The following is a 17449-nucleotide window of genomic DNA, read 5'->3' as shown; positions in this document are numbered from 1 at the left end:
AACAAATATATTCAAACTAAGAGGCAAAATGAGACAAAATATGTTCCAAAGAAAAGAACAAGACAAAAACCTTAGAAAAAGAACTAAACAAAATGGAGATTAACAATATACCAGATAAAGAGTTCAAAGTAATGTCATAAAGATGCTCACCAAATTAGAAAACTGGATGAACGGTGAGAACTTAGAAAATATAATCAAACAATCAGAGCTGAAGACACAGTAAACGAAATGAAAAATACACTAGAGAAAATCAACAGCAGATTAATTGTTGCAGAAGTTGCATCAGTGATTTGGAAGACAGGGTAGGGGAATCCATGGGACAACATCGAGCACAGTAACATTCATAATAGGGGTCCATGAGGAAGACAGAGAAAGGGACAGAAAATCTACTTGAAGAAATAAAAGCTGAAAACTTAACTAACCTGGCAAAGGAAATAGACATCCAAAATAAGTGTCAAGAAAAAAAAGCTCACTGGTAAACATAGTAAAGATAGTGAATCAACCACCTACTATATATCTAGTGTAAAGGTTAAAAATCAAAAGTAGTAAAGTCATTAAATCTACAATAAGCAGTCAAGAGATAACAAAAAATAAGATGTAAAACATGACATCAAAAATATAAAAAATGGGGCGGGTTAAAATGTAGTGCTTTTAGAATGTACTTGAACCTAAGTAACCATCAACTTACAACAGACTGCTGTATACGTAGGATGCTATATGATAACCACAAACCAAATACCTGTAACAGATACACAAAAAATAGAGAAAGGAACACAAACACTAAAGAATGTCACCAAATCACAAGGGCAGACAGCAAGAAAAGAACAAAGAATTACAAAAACAACCAGACACACCAAAATGTAAATACATATCCATCAATAAGTACTTTAAACGTAAATGGAATGAATGCTCCAACCAAAAGGTATGTATGTCAGGATGGCTGAACGGATAAAAACAAGACCATATATATGCTGCCTACAAGAGACTTACTTCGAATCTAAAGAACACACACAGACTGAAAGCAAAGGGATGGAAAAAAGATGTTTCATGGAAATGAAAACTAAAGGTTGGGTTAGCAATACTTAGAAGACTTTAAAAAACAAAGGCTGTAACAAGAGACCAAGAAAGGAACTACATAGTAATAAAGGGATCAATCCAACAAGATCACATAATACTTAAAATGTCTGTACACCAACATAAAGGCATCTAAATACATAAAGCCACTATTAACAGACATAAATATATAAATGGACAGTAATACAGTAATGGATTTTAACACCCCACTTACATCAATGGATAGACCATCCATCAATAAACATTGGCCTTAAGCAACGCCTTAGACCAGATGGACTTAACAGATACATACAGAGTATTCTATCCCCAAAGCAGAATATACATTCTTTTCAAGTGCACACAGAACATTCTCCAGTATAGATCACGTTATGCCACAAAACAAGTTTCAATAAATTTAAGAGGACTGAAATTTTATCAAGCATCTTTCCTGACCACAATGGTATGAAACTAGAAATCAACTCCAAGAAGTGCAGCTACTATGGGAAACAGTATGGAGGTTCCTCAAAAATTAAAGACAACTACCGTACTACAGCAGTCCCACTTCTAGGTGCTCACCTGAAGAAAATTAAAACATTAAATTGAAAAGATATATGCACCCCTGTGTTCACTGCAGCATTATTTACAACAGCCAAGATACAGAAGTAACCTTAGTGTTCAACGACAGATGAATGGATAAAGAAAATGTGTACATATACAATGGAGTACTACCCAGCCATAAAAAAGAACGAGATCTTGCCATTTATGACAGCATGGATGGACCCAAGGGGTATTATGCTAAGTGAAATAGGTTAAAAAGAGAAAGACAAATACTGTATGCTTTCACTTACATGTGGAATTTAAAAAGAAAAACAAGCAAACAAAAACCCAGAATCAGATCCATACATACAGAAAACTGGTGGTTGCCAGAGGGGAATGGGGTGGGGTAGGTGTAGTTGGTGAAGGAGATTGAGTTACAAACTTTCAGTTATGAAAAATTCAGTATAGGGAATATAGTCAATAATGTCATGAATGGTGACAGAAACTACACTTACCACGGTAAGCATTTCACAGTGTGTGTATACATATGTCAAATCACTATGATGGGAACTAAATGTAATAAATTATTATATGTCAATAATACTTTCAACAACAACAAAAAAGATAAAAACTGGAAGAAACACATGTGCAGGCTAAGAGCAATATCCTACGAAACAACCAATGGGTCAACAAAGAAATAAGAGGAAAAAAATACCTTGAGACAAATGGAAATGGAAGCACAATAGTTCAAGACGTAGAAGACACCACAAATACAATTTTGAGAGAGAAGTTTAGGGCGCCTGGGTGGCTCAGTCGGTTAAGCGGCTGCCTTCGGCTCAGGTCATGATCCCAGGGTTCTGGGATCGAGGCCCACATTGGGCTCCCTGCTCAGCGGGGAGTCTGCTCCTCCCTCTACCTGCTGCTGCCTTCTCTCCCCCAATGCTCGCTTGCTCTCAAATAATTTTTTTTAAAAAGAAAGATAAGTTTATAGTGATAAGGCTCATCTCAAGCAACAAGAAAAATCTCAATCTAACCTTACACCCTAAGAAACTAAAACACGAACAAAGCCCAAAATTAGTAGAATAAAGGAAATAATAAAGATCAGAGCACAAATAAATGAAACTGAGACTAAAAAAACAATAGAAAAGATCAGAGAAACTAAAAGCTGGTTCTTTGAAAAGATAAACAAAATTGGTAAATGTTTAGACTCAAGAAAAAAATATAGACGGTCCAAATAAATAAAATCAGAAGTGAAAGAGAAGTTACACCAAAAGGGACAACCTAGAAGAAATGGATGAATTCCTAGGAACACACAATTTTCCAAGACTGAATCAAGAAGCAGGAAATCTAAACAGACCAATTACTAGTAAGGAAACTGAATCAGTAATCAAAAAACTCCCACCGAACAAAAGTGTGAGACCAGATGGCTTCACAGGTGAATTCTACCAAATATTTAAAGAAGAGTTAATATGTATCCTCCTCAAACCATTCCAAAAACCAAAGAGGAAGGAATGCTTCTGAATTTCTCATTCTATAACGCTACATTACCTGGATACCAAAACCAGACAAAGATACCACACACACACACACACACACACACACACACGCACACACACACACACACACACACACTATAGGCCAATATCCTTAATGAACATAAATGCAAAAACCTTCAACAAAATACCAGTAAACTGAACTAAGCAATACATTAAAAAAAAAAAAAAAACCAACCAATTAAAAGCCATTCCTACAGTCTTCCCTGCCTGCACTAATTGGTCTGTTACTCAAACATGAAAATAAAAGATGAATCTATGGCAGAATCTAAAGCCTGTTTGGCAGTGTTCTTCCTATGGCTCTCCTGATTCCATACAACCTGCTCAGGCCGTCCTATTTGTAAATGGATTATTTCCTGAAATGAGTGGGTTAATGAAAAGGCAGAATACAGGATGAGAGGCCACTGGCTTGAGTGAACCTGTGACCATAACTAAACACTTTGAGAGGACTTGGACCAAAATCATAAAGAACAGCCACCTTAATGGTCTTATCGGGTCTCCCACATCATACCGTCCTAGAAAGTCCATCATCAAATAGCTGGCCCGGGGTCCATTACCTCATTTGTAATCAACTGGGGCACTTCAGAGAAACTGTCCTCAAATGTCCTACACAAATTCCTCAATGTCCCCAAGGAAGAGCTCCCACATGGGCCATTCCCAAACCTGACAGAGCTCCAAGGGACCCTCCAGTAAACTGGTATCAGTAATACCCTAAACATATAAGGGGAAAATAAAATTAATCACATTCTTTGCTAAATTCTGGTAGATACCAGGACTACACTTTCTACTTTATTTTTTATTTTTATTTATTTTTTTAAAGATTTTATTTATTTATTTGACAGAGAGAGACAGCCAGCGAGAGAGGGAACACAAGCAGGGGGAGTGGGCGAGGAAGAAGCAGGCTCCTAGCAGAGGAGCCTGATGTGGGGCTCGATCCCAGAACGCCGGGATCACGCCCTGAGCTGAAGGCAGACGCCTAACGACTGCGCCACCCGGGCGCCCCTACACTTTCTACTTTAAACCCGACTCTTGGGGCACCTGGGTGGCTCAGTTGGTTAAGCATGACCGACTCTTGATTTCAGCTCAAGTTATGATCTCAGGGTCTTGGGATTGAGCCTCACATCAAACTCTGTGCTCAGCGCAGAGTCCACTTCAGATTCTCTCTTTCCCCCCCGCCCCTCCTCCTGCTTGCAAGCACGATCTCTCTAAAATAAATAAATAAAATCTTAAAAAAAAATAATAAACCCCACTCATAGGACAACAAATCCCTCAGAGTGAAAAGAAGGTTTATATAGTAGGGGTATCTCATAAAGTTCAGACACAGTTTCTATCTCGACCAGTACAAATGACTTAGGACCTTTTACTAAAAAGCCGCCTTTTTTTGCTCTGTGATACAGCCCCAATTTATTAGGTAGAGATCTCCTTTCTAAATTAAAAGGGCTAATAAATTTTGCTTCTAATGTGACCTCACCTTAGAATTTCCTGACCAACCTGAACCTGATCTTACATTCTTTATGACTGGTCTTTGATACAGATGAGGAAGAATTCCAACAGAAATCCCCTAATTTAACTGAAATGCCTGAAAAATCTGTGGGCCACTTCTAATTCTGACATTGGGGAATAACAAGTACAGAGCCTACAGAAATTCAGACAGAACTAAATCTACTCCTGTACTGCCCTAATATCCATTAAGGCCTGAGGCCATACAAAGCCTCACACCTTGCCCAGGGGTTATTCATTCCCTGTTCCAGGCCCGGCAACATGCAGAATTTTGCCAGTCTGGAAACATAATGGGAGGGGATGGCAACTTGCCCAGGACTTGAGAGCTATTAATGAGTTATTCCCTATTTCCCAGTTGTTCCAAACCCAAACACCCTTTTGTCACAAGTTCTACCAGACTCAAATGGTTCACTGTTGTAGACTTGTTCAGCCTTTTCCAGCATCTCTGTGGACTTCAACAGCCAGTATCAATTTCTTTTACTTGGAACAATCAATAATATACCTGCACAGTCAGGCATCAAGGATTCATCAAAGTCCCTCACTATCCCCATACACTCCACCAAGATTTCACTATCCTCCAGTTCCCTGGGAAATCAGTCCTTCTATAGGATGCATACCATTTCTTTCTATGCTGTTACCAAAGAGGTGTCCCTAAAGGATTCCATTTACTTGCTGTAGCAGTTCGCTGAAAAGGGACATAAAGTCTCTGAGGAAAAAACCACAATTATTTCTAGACACTGTTGATTACCCAGGCCATAATTAAGCACTAAAGGAATCTAGCTATTTCGAAAAAGGATTAAGCTGAGCACAGCTTTGTGGATTTCTAACCTAGCTGGCTATTACACATTATGGGTTTCTAATTTTTCTTCCCCACTCTTATGAATTTACTAAAATTTCAGTCCCTGAACCCCTTGCATGGGAAGACAAACATGAGAAGGCCTTTTTAAGACAAAAAAAAGCACTAGAAGATTCACCTGCCCTAGCATTACCAAACCCAACCCTTTCACCTCATTTGTGCATGGAAGAAATAACCAAGCAGTGGGAATGCTCCTGCAAGAACAGGAGAATAAACACAGGCCTGTTATTGCCTGTTCCAGCAAACAGATTCCACGGCTAGAGCCTGTTCCAGCCACCATAAGGCTGCAGCTGCAGAAGCCTCAGTGAATTTAACTTTAGCAAATGACATTTTGCTGTAAACTCCAAACACAGCTTCAAGTCTTCTCAATTCGGAACCGACCCAACACTCCTGCACCCAGACCAACGTCCTGTGAGCTCTTTCTGCTCCCACCGCCTCAACTGCATCTAAATGTCTCACCTATTAGGTCTGCCATCTTGGGAAAATGATTTTTGTTCCCAGAGGCCTCAAACTTCTTCCTTCTGGCCCCTTTGAACAACTGCAACTGGACTTCATTCAGTCGCCAGCTGGTACAGGTTATCCGTATGTTCTTGTGTGCATGCCTTCCAGATAGGTTGAAGCCTTTCCCTGCTGCAAGGCTGATGCCCTTACAGTAGCAAAGAGACCATTACAAACATGTTTTCCACTTCCGGTATACCTTCTATAATTTCCAGTGACTGAGGCGCCCACCTCACTGGGCAAATCATACAACCTTAAAGTCTTGCAAACCTCTTGAAATGATCACTGTGCCAATCACCCGTGATTATATCAGGCACGGTTGAGAGAACTAATGGGATCCACACACTTAAGATCTCTTAACTTGCTGAAATGACTGTATTTCTTTGACCTAAGGTGTTTGGTGCCTCTGGCCTTGCCGACTATTCACAGTACCCCCCTCTGGGAAACTTAAACTCACTCCACATGAGACAGTCAGTGGCAGACCAATGTCTACTGGTATACAGCTTTCTGCTGGTCCCTTGTTGTTTCAAGCCGGTCTGACTAGCTACTGCAAGTCTTTAATGTCTTATGCTAACGCGTATCATCAATAGGTTAGTGAAGCTTTCCCGGATCCCAATTCAAAGGATCCTGCTAGTCACAGTCTAGAGCCTGGTGACTGAGTATTCTGGAAACATCATAAGAAAATAGCCTTCAAACCTACTGGAAAGGACCTTACCAAGTGGGTCTTGACCACTGACACTGCTAAAGAAGGCTCCACCTGACATCTGGTCCTGCACAGACACCGGAAACCTCCGTGTCAAACTGATGAGGCAGAGAGGCAGGTGATATGAAAGCAGACTGCTTACCCCTGGGTCAAGACTTCATACTTTAACTGAACATGAAACTTTTTTTCCTTCTCCGTCTTTCCTTTACTCTGGTCTTAGCCTGGAAAGATAACACCCTCGATCTGTTATCTCCTGGGTCAGTGCTAAGGAAGGTAACCTTTCAGACTCCTGGCTTTGTCATCAAAGATTGTGATCTATCCATGAGGCTAGAGATCCCCTGGTCTTCCCTGTGACCAGTTTGTCTCCTCTTCCCAATTACTACTTTACTACCCACGCTCCCCCACGCCACCCCGTTCAAAAAGCTTTTTGCCAAGTTCAACTCTAACGGCTAGAACATCCCGTGCCTTGTTTTTATCGTTTTCCCTAACTGCTATGTGCCTGGACACAAGTATCTATGTAAATCTTAGTATACCTGTACCCTACGCTCTCATGATTATGTAGGTCAGACCTGTCCCTTTTTCACTCAAAGATCTCACCAGCAGCACATACCTTTGCAAGGCATTTAAAATGACCCTGTTTCAAGCTAGGAGATTTTCTTCCCATCTGTGCTGAAAACCTAACTGACCCTTGGCTTGAATGGGTCAATGCAGCAGAGTCTGTGAACAAATCCATTAATACAACCACTTTAATGGAGATGGTCTGAACCCCGACAGGGTTTGTCTTTGTCTGTGGTTATCACTCTCCTTGGGCCTAGGAACGCCTAGATAGCTGGCACATAGCTGGACAATGTCTTAGGTTATCTAGCTGTGCCACTAATTTTCCACAACGAACTGTGATACCTCATTGGTTGACTCCCTTGGATATATACATCAAGTCAGAAAGAAATTTCCAGGAGACAATCATGACTCAGAATTCACCTTCTTTTGCAGGGGCATACTTCTCTGGTTCTCAGTAAATATAAATTAGAATATGATTAGAAACCTTAACTGAAAAATATTACCGAATCCACTGCTAAGACAATAGCTGTCCAACAAAGATCCTTAGACTCTCTGGCCAAAGCTGTTCTTGTTAATAGAACAGCCCGATTATATTTTGGCTGAGCACGGAGGTGTCTGAGCTATGGCCAACATCAACTGCTGTTGCTGGATTAACACCTCTGGGGAAGTTGAAACCCAGCTGTGTAAGATAACGGAGCAAGCCACTTGGCTCAAAGAAGTGACTCCTTCAGAGGGGTCTTTCTTTGACTGATTTTGATTGGTCTGGGTCTTGGGGACTCCAAACATTGGGAATTATCCTGTTAATAATCATCTTCCTGGTGCACTGTATTCTCTCAAAAGCTTTAAATATGTGTTCACAGCCACTAACCATCAAGCAAATGACCTCCCCAAGACTAGAATGTCAGAAAAGGAATAAACAGAGTGACTGACTTAAAGATTTTGAACCTGAAGTCGTGGCTTGTGAATATCACAGAGATTAAGCAAATGATATCATGACCTATGAATACCACACAAAGGATGGGCAAAACCTGCGAGAACTATAGAGCAAAAGCCGAGAGTAACACTCATGCCTTAAATTATTACCACATCTCTCAGTTAAGCTGAGTCTGATCAAAAGGGGGTAAACTGGAGGAGGGAAAGATGGCGGAGGAGTGTAGGGGACCCTATTTCAGCCGGTCCCCTGAACAGAGCTGGATATCTACCAGACCATCCTGAATACCCACAAAATCAGCCTGAGATGTAAGAAGATACGTCTGGATCTCTACAAACGAACATCTCCGGCACTGGGTCGCGAGGTATGCAGCGGGGAGCCGAGAGGCTGCGCGCAGATATTGGAAGATAAACGGAAGGGGGAGGGAGCCGCCGAGCTCGGTCACCGGGAAGGCAGAAACCTCCTGCACTGGGGAGCGGCCGCACTCACAGACCGGTAGCAGCGGGGAAACCAGACTGAAACCTGGAGCTCGGGAGCGTGTGTGCAAAACGGAGGTGGCTGGCGGTGTTAGAAGCGCAAAGGGCAGAGACGGGCGGCCCTGGAAGTGAGGGCAGGGAGAGCGGCTGTGGGGCGCACAAACCAGGGCGCTGCGGATTTTTAGTAGCACCGACAGAAACGGAGTCAGTGTGGCCTGGAGAGCTCAGTGGAGAGCAGACTGTGATCTCTCTGTTCTGACACAGAGATTTGGATACGGTCACTGCTGCTCTGACTCTCAGAAGACACACAGAAAGCCGCCAGGGAAAGCCACCAGAGAACAGAAGCCCCCCAAAAAACCGGTTCTCACTGTGCCCATCACCCCCGCCCCCCACAGGGGGCAGGGCAACTCTGCCCAAACAGGGTTGCCTGAGTATCAGTGCGGCAGGCCCCTACCCCCAGAAGGCAGCCTGAAAGAACAAGAGGCCCACATCCCTTAGGTCCCTATAAAACAGGTGCATCTTGCTTGGGTCTTGGTCAATAATTTGGACTCTGTATATCCCCGCAACCATACCTCATCAGAATGACACGGAGGAGAAACCCCCAAAAAAGGAAAGAAACAGAGACTGTGGCCTCTGCCACAGAACTAATGGATATGGATATAACCAAGATGTCAGAAATGGATTTCAGGGGCGCCTGGGTGGCTCAGTCGTTAAGCGTCTGCCTTCAGCTCAGGGCGTGATCCCAGGGTCCTGGGATCGAGTCCCGCATCGGGCTCCCTGCTCCACTGGGAAGCCTGCTTCTCCCTCTCCCACTTCCCCTGCTTGTGTTCCCTCTCTTGCTGTCTCTCTGTGTCAAATGAATAAATAAAATCTTAAAAAAAAATGGATTTCAGAGTAACAATTATCAAGATGATGTATAGGCTTGAGAAGAATATTAACAAAAATATAGAATCTCTAAGGGCTGAAATGAGGACGCATCTGGCGGAAATTAAGAATTCTATGAGTGAAATGCAGTCTAAACTGGATGCTCTGATGGCCAGGGCAAATGAGGCAGAAGAACAAATTAGTTGGTTAGAGGATGAGATGATAGAAAAGAAGGAAAGAAAAGTAACATGGAGAAAAAACCCTCCAATTTCATGAAAAAAAGCTTTGGGAGATTATGACTCAATGAAATGTTCCAATGTCAGAATTATCGGGATCCCCGAGGGGGAGGAGAAAGAGAGAGGTCTAGAAGAGATATTGGAACAAACTGTAGCTGAGACCTTCCCTAATCTGGTGAAGGAAACAAGCATTCATGTCCAAGAGGTAGAGAGGACCCCTCGCAAGATCAATGAGAACATACCAACACCATGACATGTAATAATACAATTTGCAAATCTTAGATCCAAGGAAATAATCTTGAAAGCGGACAGGGGGAAGAGATTCCTCACGTACAGAGGGAGGAACATCAGAATAACATCAGGCCTGTCTACAGAGACCTGGCAAGCCAGGAAGGGCTGGCAAGACATATTCAGAGCACTAAGTGAGAAGAACATGCAGCCAAGGATACTGTATCTAGCAAGGCTGTCATTCAGAATGGATGGAGGGACAAGGAGCTTCCAAGACCGGCAGAAACTGAAAGAATATGTGACCACCAAGCCAGCCCTACAAGAAATATTAAGGGGGAGTTCTATAAAAGTAGAAAGACCCCAAGAGTGATACAGAACAGAAATGTACAGAGACAATCTATAGAAACAATGACTTCACAGGCAACATGACATTAAAATCATATCTCCAATGTGAATGGCCTAAATGCTCCCATAAAACAACACACGGTTGCAGAGTGGATAAAAAAGACATGACCTATCCATATGTTGTATACAAGAGACTCACTGTGAACCTAAAGATACATCCAGACTGAAAGTGAAGGGATGGAGAACCATTTCTCATGCCAACAGACCTCAAAAGAAAGCTGGGGTAACAATTCTCATATCAGACCAACTAGATCTGATTTGATTTGATTTGATTTTTTAAAAGATTTTATTTATTTATTTGACAGAGAGAGAGACAGCCAGCGAGAGAGGGAACACAAGCAGGGGGAGTGGGAGAGGAAGAAGCAGGCTCCCAGCAGAGGAGCCTGATGTGGGGCTCGATCCCAGAACACCAGGATCATACCCTGAGCTGAAGGCAGACACTTAACGACTGAGCCACCCAGGCGCCCCAAGACCAATTAGATTTTAAGCTAAAGACTGTAGTTAGAGATACAGAAGGACACTAAATTATTCTTAAAGGGTATATCCAACAAGAGGATCTAACAATTATAAATATCTATGCCCCCAACAGGGGAGCAGCCAACTACATAAGCCAACTGTTAACCAGAATAAAGAGTCATATAGACAATAACACATTAATAGAAGAGGACCTCAACACTCCACTCTCAGCAATAGATCATCTAAGCAGAAAATCAATAAAGAAACAAGACCTTTGAATGACACACTGGACCAAATGGACCTCACATATTACAGAACACTCCACCCTAAAACAACAGAATACTCATTCTTTTTGAACGCACAAGGAACTTTCTCCAGAATAGACCATATACTGGGTCATAAAACAGGTCTCAACCGATACCGAAAGACAGATTATTCCCTGCATATTCTCAGACCACAATGCTTTGAAACTGGATCTTAATCACAAGAAAAAATTTGGAAGAAACTCAAACAGTTGGAAACTAAGGACCATCCTGCTTAAGAATGTTTGAGTAAACCAGGAAATTAAATAACAACTTAAGCAATTTATGGAAACCAATGAGAATGAAAACACATTGGTCCAAAACCTATGGAACACTGCAAAGGCAGTCTTAAGGGCAAAATACATAGCTATCCAAGCCTCACTCAAAAGAATAGAAAAATCTAAAATGCAGTCCTTATACTCACACCTTAAACAGCTGGAGATGGAACAAAAAAACAGGCCTAAGCCACACATGAAAAGAAAACTGATTAAGATTAGAGGAGAGGTCAATGAATTAGAAACCAGAAATACAGTAGAGCAGATCAACAAAACTAGAAGCTGGTTCTCTGAAAGAATTAAAAAGATCAATAAGCCACTGGCCAGACTTATTCAAAAAAATAGAGAAAGGACCCAAATTAATAAAATCATGAATGAAAAGGGGAGAGATCACGACTAACGCCAAGGAAATAGAAACAATCATTAGAAACTATTATCAACAACTATATGCCAATAAATTAAGCAACCTGGAAGAAATGGATGCCTTCCTGGAAACCTATAAACTACCAAGACTGAAACAGAAAGAAATTGACAATCTAAATAGGCCGATAACCAGTGAAGAGATTGAAGCAGTGATCAAAAACCTCCCAAAAAACAAGAGTCCAGGGCCTCATGGATTCCCTGGGGAATGCTACCATTCAAAGAAAAAATAACACCTATTCTCCTGAAGTTGTTTCAAAAAATAGAAACAGAAGGAAAACTTGCAAACTCATTCTATGAGGCCAGCATTACCTTGATCCCAAAACCAGGCAAAGATCCCATCAAAAAGGAGAATTCCGGACCTATATCCCTGATGAATATGGATGCCAAAATTCTCAACAAAATCCTAGCTAATAGGATCCAACAGTACATTAAAAGGATTATCCATCATGATCAAGTGGGATTCATCCCTGGGATGCAAGGATGGTTCAACATTCGCAAATCAATCAGTGTGATAGAACACATTAAGAGACAAGAATCATATAGTCCTCTCGATTGATGCAGAAGCAGCATTTGACAAAATACAGCATCCTTTCCTGTTTAAAACCCTTCAGAGTGTAGGGATAGAGGGCACATTCCTCAATTTCATAATAACCATCTATGAAAAGCCTACAGTGAATATCATTCTCGATGGGGAAAAGCTGAGAGCCTTTCCCTTAAGATCAGGAACACAAGAAGGATGCCCACTCTCACCATTATTGTTCAACATAGTACTAGAAGTCCTAGCAACAGCAATCAGACAACAAAAAGAATAAAATGCATTCAAATTGCCAAAGAAGAAGTCAAACTCTCTCTCTTCACAGATGACATAATACTTTATGTGGAAAACCCAAAAGACTCCACCCCCAAATTACTAGAACTCATACAACAATGTAGTAACGTGGCAGGATACAAAATCAATGCACAGAAAGCAGTTGCATTTCTATACACGAATAATGAGACTGAAGAAAGAGAAATTAGGGAATCAATTCAATTTACAATACACCAAAAACCATAAGATATCTTGGAATAAACTTAACCAGAGAGGTAAAGGATCTATACCCTAGAAACTATGGAACGCTGATGAAAGACACTGAAGAAGACACAAAAAGATGGAAAAACATTCCATGCTCATGGATCGGAAGAATAAACATAGTTAAAATGTCCATGCTAACCAGAGAAATCTCACTTTCAATGCTATCCTGATCAAAATACCAACGACATTTTTCAGGGTGCTGGAACAAACAATCCTAAAATTTGTGTGGAATCAGAAAAGACCCTGAATCGCCAAGGAAATGTTGAAAAAGAAAAACAAAGCTGGGGACATCACGTTGCCTGATTTCAAGCTATACTACAAAGCTGTGATCACCAAGACAGCATGGTACTGACACAAAAACAGACACACAGACCAATGGAACAGAATACAGACTCCAGAAATGGACGCTCGACTCTATGGTCAACTAATTTTTGACAAAGCAGGAAAAAACATCCAATGGAAAAAAGACAGTCTCTTCAATAAATGGTGCTGGGAAAATTGGACAGCTATATACAGAAGAATGAAACTTGACCACTCTCTCACACCATACACAAAGATAAACTCCAAATGGATGAAAGACCTCGATGTGAGACAGGAATCCATCAAAATTACAGAGGAAAATGTAGGCTGTAACCTCTTTGACATCGGCCACAGCAACTTCTTTCATGATGTATCTCCAAAGGCAAGGGATACAAAAGCAAAAATGAACTTTTGGGACTTCATCAAGATGAAAAGCTTCTATACAGCAAAGGAAACAGTCAACGAAACAAAGAGGAAACCCACGGAATGGGAGAAGATATTTGCAAATGACACTACAGATAAAGGGCTAGTATCCAAGATCTATAAAGAACTTCTCAAACTCAACACCCAAGAAACAAATAATCAAATCAAAAAATGGGCAGAAGATATGAACACTTTTCCAGTGAAGACCTACGAATGGCTAAGACACATGAAAAAATGTTCAACATCATTAGCCATCAGGGAAATTCAAATCAAAACCATATAGAGATGCCACCTTACACCAGTTAGAATGGCAAAAATTGACAAGGCAAGAAACAAATGTTGAAGAGGATGTGCAGAAAGGGGAACCCTCTTTCACTGTTGGTGGGAATGCAAGTTGGTACAGCCACTTTGGAAAACAGTGTGGAGGTTCCTCAGAAAGTTAAAAATAGAGCTACCCTATGACCCAGCAATTGCACTACTGGGTATTTACCCCAAAGACATACATGTAGTGAAAAGAAGGGCCATATGCAACCCAATGTTCATAGCAGCATTGTCCACAATAGCCAAACTGTGGAAGGAGCCGAGATGCCCTTCAACAGATGAATGGATAAAGATGTGGTCCATATATACAATGGAATATTACTCAGCCATCAGAAAGAATGATTACCCAACATTTGCATCGACATGGACGGGACTGGAGGAGATTATGCTAAGTGAAATAAGTCAAGCAGAGAAAGACAATTATCATATGGTTTCACTCATTTGTGGAACATAAGGAATAGCAAGGAGATCATTAGGAGGAGGGAAAAATGAAGGGGGGTAAACAGAGGGGGAAATGAACCATGAGAGACTATGGACTCCGGGAAACAAAAAGGGTTTTAGAGGGGAGGGGGGTGGAGGAGATGGGCTAGCCCGGTGATGGGTATTAAGGAGGGCACGTATTGCATGGAGCACTGGGTGTTATACGCAAACAATGAATCATGGAACACTACATGAAAAACTAATGATGTACTGTATGGTGACTAACATAATAAAAAATAAATAAAAATAAAAAACAAGGCCAAAAAAAAAGGGGGGGGGCGTAAACTGTTAAAAAAGAGACAACAGGCCCAAAATGGAGTCACTTGTGCTAAACCCCATGCCAGCAAACCAAGATTCAATACCTAACCTAATTATAGTCCCCCCGCCCCCCGTCCTTCCCCATCCTCCTTAACTTTAATCAGTCAACCTGGAATTATCTGGTTAGTACTAGTGAGGTAATCTGCCCATTGGGTCCTTTCATTCCACTTAGGAGGGCAACCTTGCCTGAAACAATGCATTCTTTGCTAATAATTTTTTTCTGCCCCCTTTCTTTAAGAACCTTTCATTTTTTACAGCTTGGTGGAGTTCCTTTCTATTACCGGATGAGATGCTGCCCAAATAATGAATCACTGAATGAAGCCAATTTGATCTTTAAATTTACTCAGTTGGATTTTCAACAGTAGTCTGCCAGCAATTCCTGGGAACTTGTTAGAAATGTACAATCTCAGGCCCTACTCTTATCCTTAATGAGCCATGGTCTGCATTTTAATAAGATCCACTGGTGATTCATATGCACAGTAAAATGTGAGAAGCACCTCTGAAACAGTGGTTCTCCAGGTGCTCCACCCTCCCCCAGCAGCATTAACATCATGTGAGTACTTACTGCAAATACAAATTCTTAATTCCTAGTTGGGGAGGGAAAACGTTCCTTATGAATGCTAGTCTCAGAACTGTGCACTAAGGACGTAAGTGGACCCACATAACCTGATGCGCACAGTGGGAACGAGAGACAGCCTGTGCATGGCTTCAGAGTGCCACAGCTGCCTGCAAAGGGGGATGCAGAGACAGGAATGCGTTTCCTAACCCACTATGCTATAATGAACCCTGAACAATCCCTTGCAGGTCAAGGGCTCAGAAATCTAATGTCACAGGAGAGTTCAGAAGCCACTAACTCCTCTTAAGTACCTACTCTGTCAACACTGAGCCATGGAAGCAGGGATTCAGGGGAATAGCTTATCTGTCTAGATCAGCAGTCTCAAACTTTGCTACATAATAAAATCACCAGGGGAGCTTTAAAAATCCCGAGGGCCAGGTTATATCCCATGTCAATCAACATGGTCAGGAAGGCTCATTAAGCATTTTCTGTCAAAGGCCAGACATTACGTATTTAGGGTCTATGGTTACATCGTCTCTGCAGCAACTACTCAATTTCGCCATTGTACCAGGAAAGTAGGCCTAGACAATATAAACATGGAAGAGTGGGACTGTATTCTAATAGAACACTATTTACAGAAATGGGGGTGGGCTAAATTTGGCCCACAGGGGTTTGCCAGCCTCTGGTCCCTAGCACCACTATTCAGTACTTTCGGACTGAAATGTTCTGTGTCTGTGCTATTCAGTACAATGGCTTCTGTAGCACCTGGGTGGCTCGGTCAGTTAAGCGACTGCCTTCGGCTCAGGTCATGACCCCGGAGTCTTGGGATCCAGCCCCCGCATCGGGCTCCCTGCTCCTCCCTCTGCCCCTCACCCCGCTCGTGTGCTCTCTTTCTCTCTCAAATAAATAAATAAAATCTTAAAAAAAAAAAAAAAAAAAAAAAAAAAAAAGAATGGCACCCGAGTACTGGATATGTGGCTAGTGACACGGAGGAACTATTTCATGTGATTCTAGTTTCCTTAAATAGCTACACGGGGCTAGCAGCTATGGAATCAGTGCAGAACAGGGGCTCTAACAGCAACAAACTGCTCTGCAACCCCACTGCACCAGTAATTCACCAGAGTATCTTCCAAACAAAACAGGAACAAGGAGAAGAGCTGAGTCCTAGTGGCACTTGCACAACTGTGCAGAGAAATTAAGTACTGTTGACCCTCAAACAACATGGGTTAAGGCCACCAACACCCTGCATGGCTGAAAATCCAAGCATCATTTTTTTGACTCTCCAAAAACTTAATTACTGCCAGCCTACTTCTGACTGAAAGCCTTACCGACAACACAGCCGATTAACACGTTTTGTGTATGTATTATATACTGTATTCCTACAATAAAGTATGCTAGAGAAGAGAAAATACTAAAAAAATCAAGAGGGAGAGAAAATGTATCTATAGCACTGTATTTCTCATACCGTAAGTCTGTCATCTGTTTACAAGGTGATCTTTCCTACCTACATTAATACCATCTTACGAGATACAACACACCGTGCATGTTATACGTATTACTAACACTAGACATTAAAAATGAAAAAACATGCAAAAGAAATTCATGTGTATTTACAGGTATAACGATTCATGCACTGGTAACAAAGCAGCAGCAATATGATTACTCACGGTAGCCTAGTGTAGCTGCCGCAGCCGCTTCATGGTAGCCTAGCTTAATGAACGAATCGTTATAAAATTTTTAGGGCAAAAAAAATTTATGGCAGACAGTGGTATGTCATATTCATAACACAGCACTGGCAACATGGTTACATTAAAAAAAAGCCTCTTACCGGTGATAATGGGCTGATACTCAGTTTCTCCAATTATGAGAGAGAGAGCCACAGTGCGTGGTAATGTAATTCTTTGAAAGCAAAAACATTAAGCGAACTAATACATTATTAATCTTATATTAAACACCACTCACCTTATGCCTATGTAAGGAAAGGCTACACACATCCATACAAGTCTCATACACGATGTTCTCCACAGTGAGTACTTAGGTGGTGCAGCTGCTGGTACAGTTCTTGCTGTACAGTCCTTAGATTTTTGCACAAAGACACAAACCTACACGATGTAAATTTATTAGC

The 17449-nt window shown here is 41.5% G+C and overlaps 1 protein-coding gene across 1 annotated transcript in view; it reads right to left on the bottom strand.

Moving 5' to 3' along the window:
* Positions 1–17449, bottom strand: part of GNS (glucosamine (N-acetyl)-6-sulfatase) — a 60803-nt gene that overhangs the window by 11127 nt on the left and 32227 nt on the right. The gene's annotated exons all lie outside the window — the stretch shown is intronic.

This window comes from Ursus arctos, unplaced genomic scaffold (assembly GCF_023065955.2).
Source record: "Ursus arctos isolate Adak ecotype North America unplaced genomic scaffold, UrsArc2.0 scaffold_21, whole genome shotgun sequence".
In the NCBI taxonomy this organism is placed as follows: Eukaryota; Metazoa; Chordata; class Mammalia; order Carnivora; family Ursidae; genus Ursus; species Ursus arctos.
This window is presented reverse-complemented; position numbering and strand designations above follow the sequence as displayed.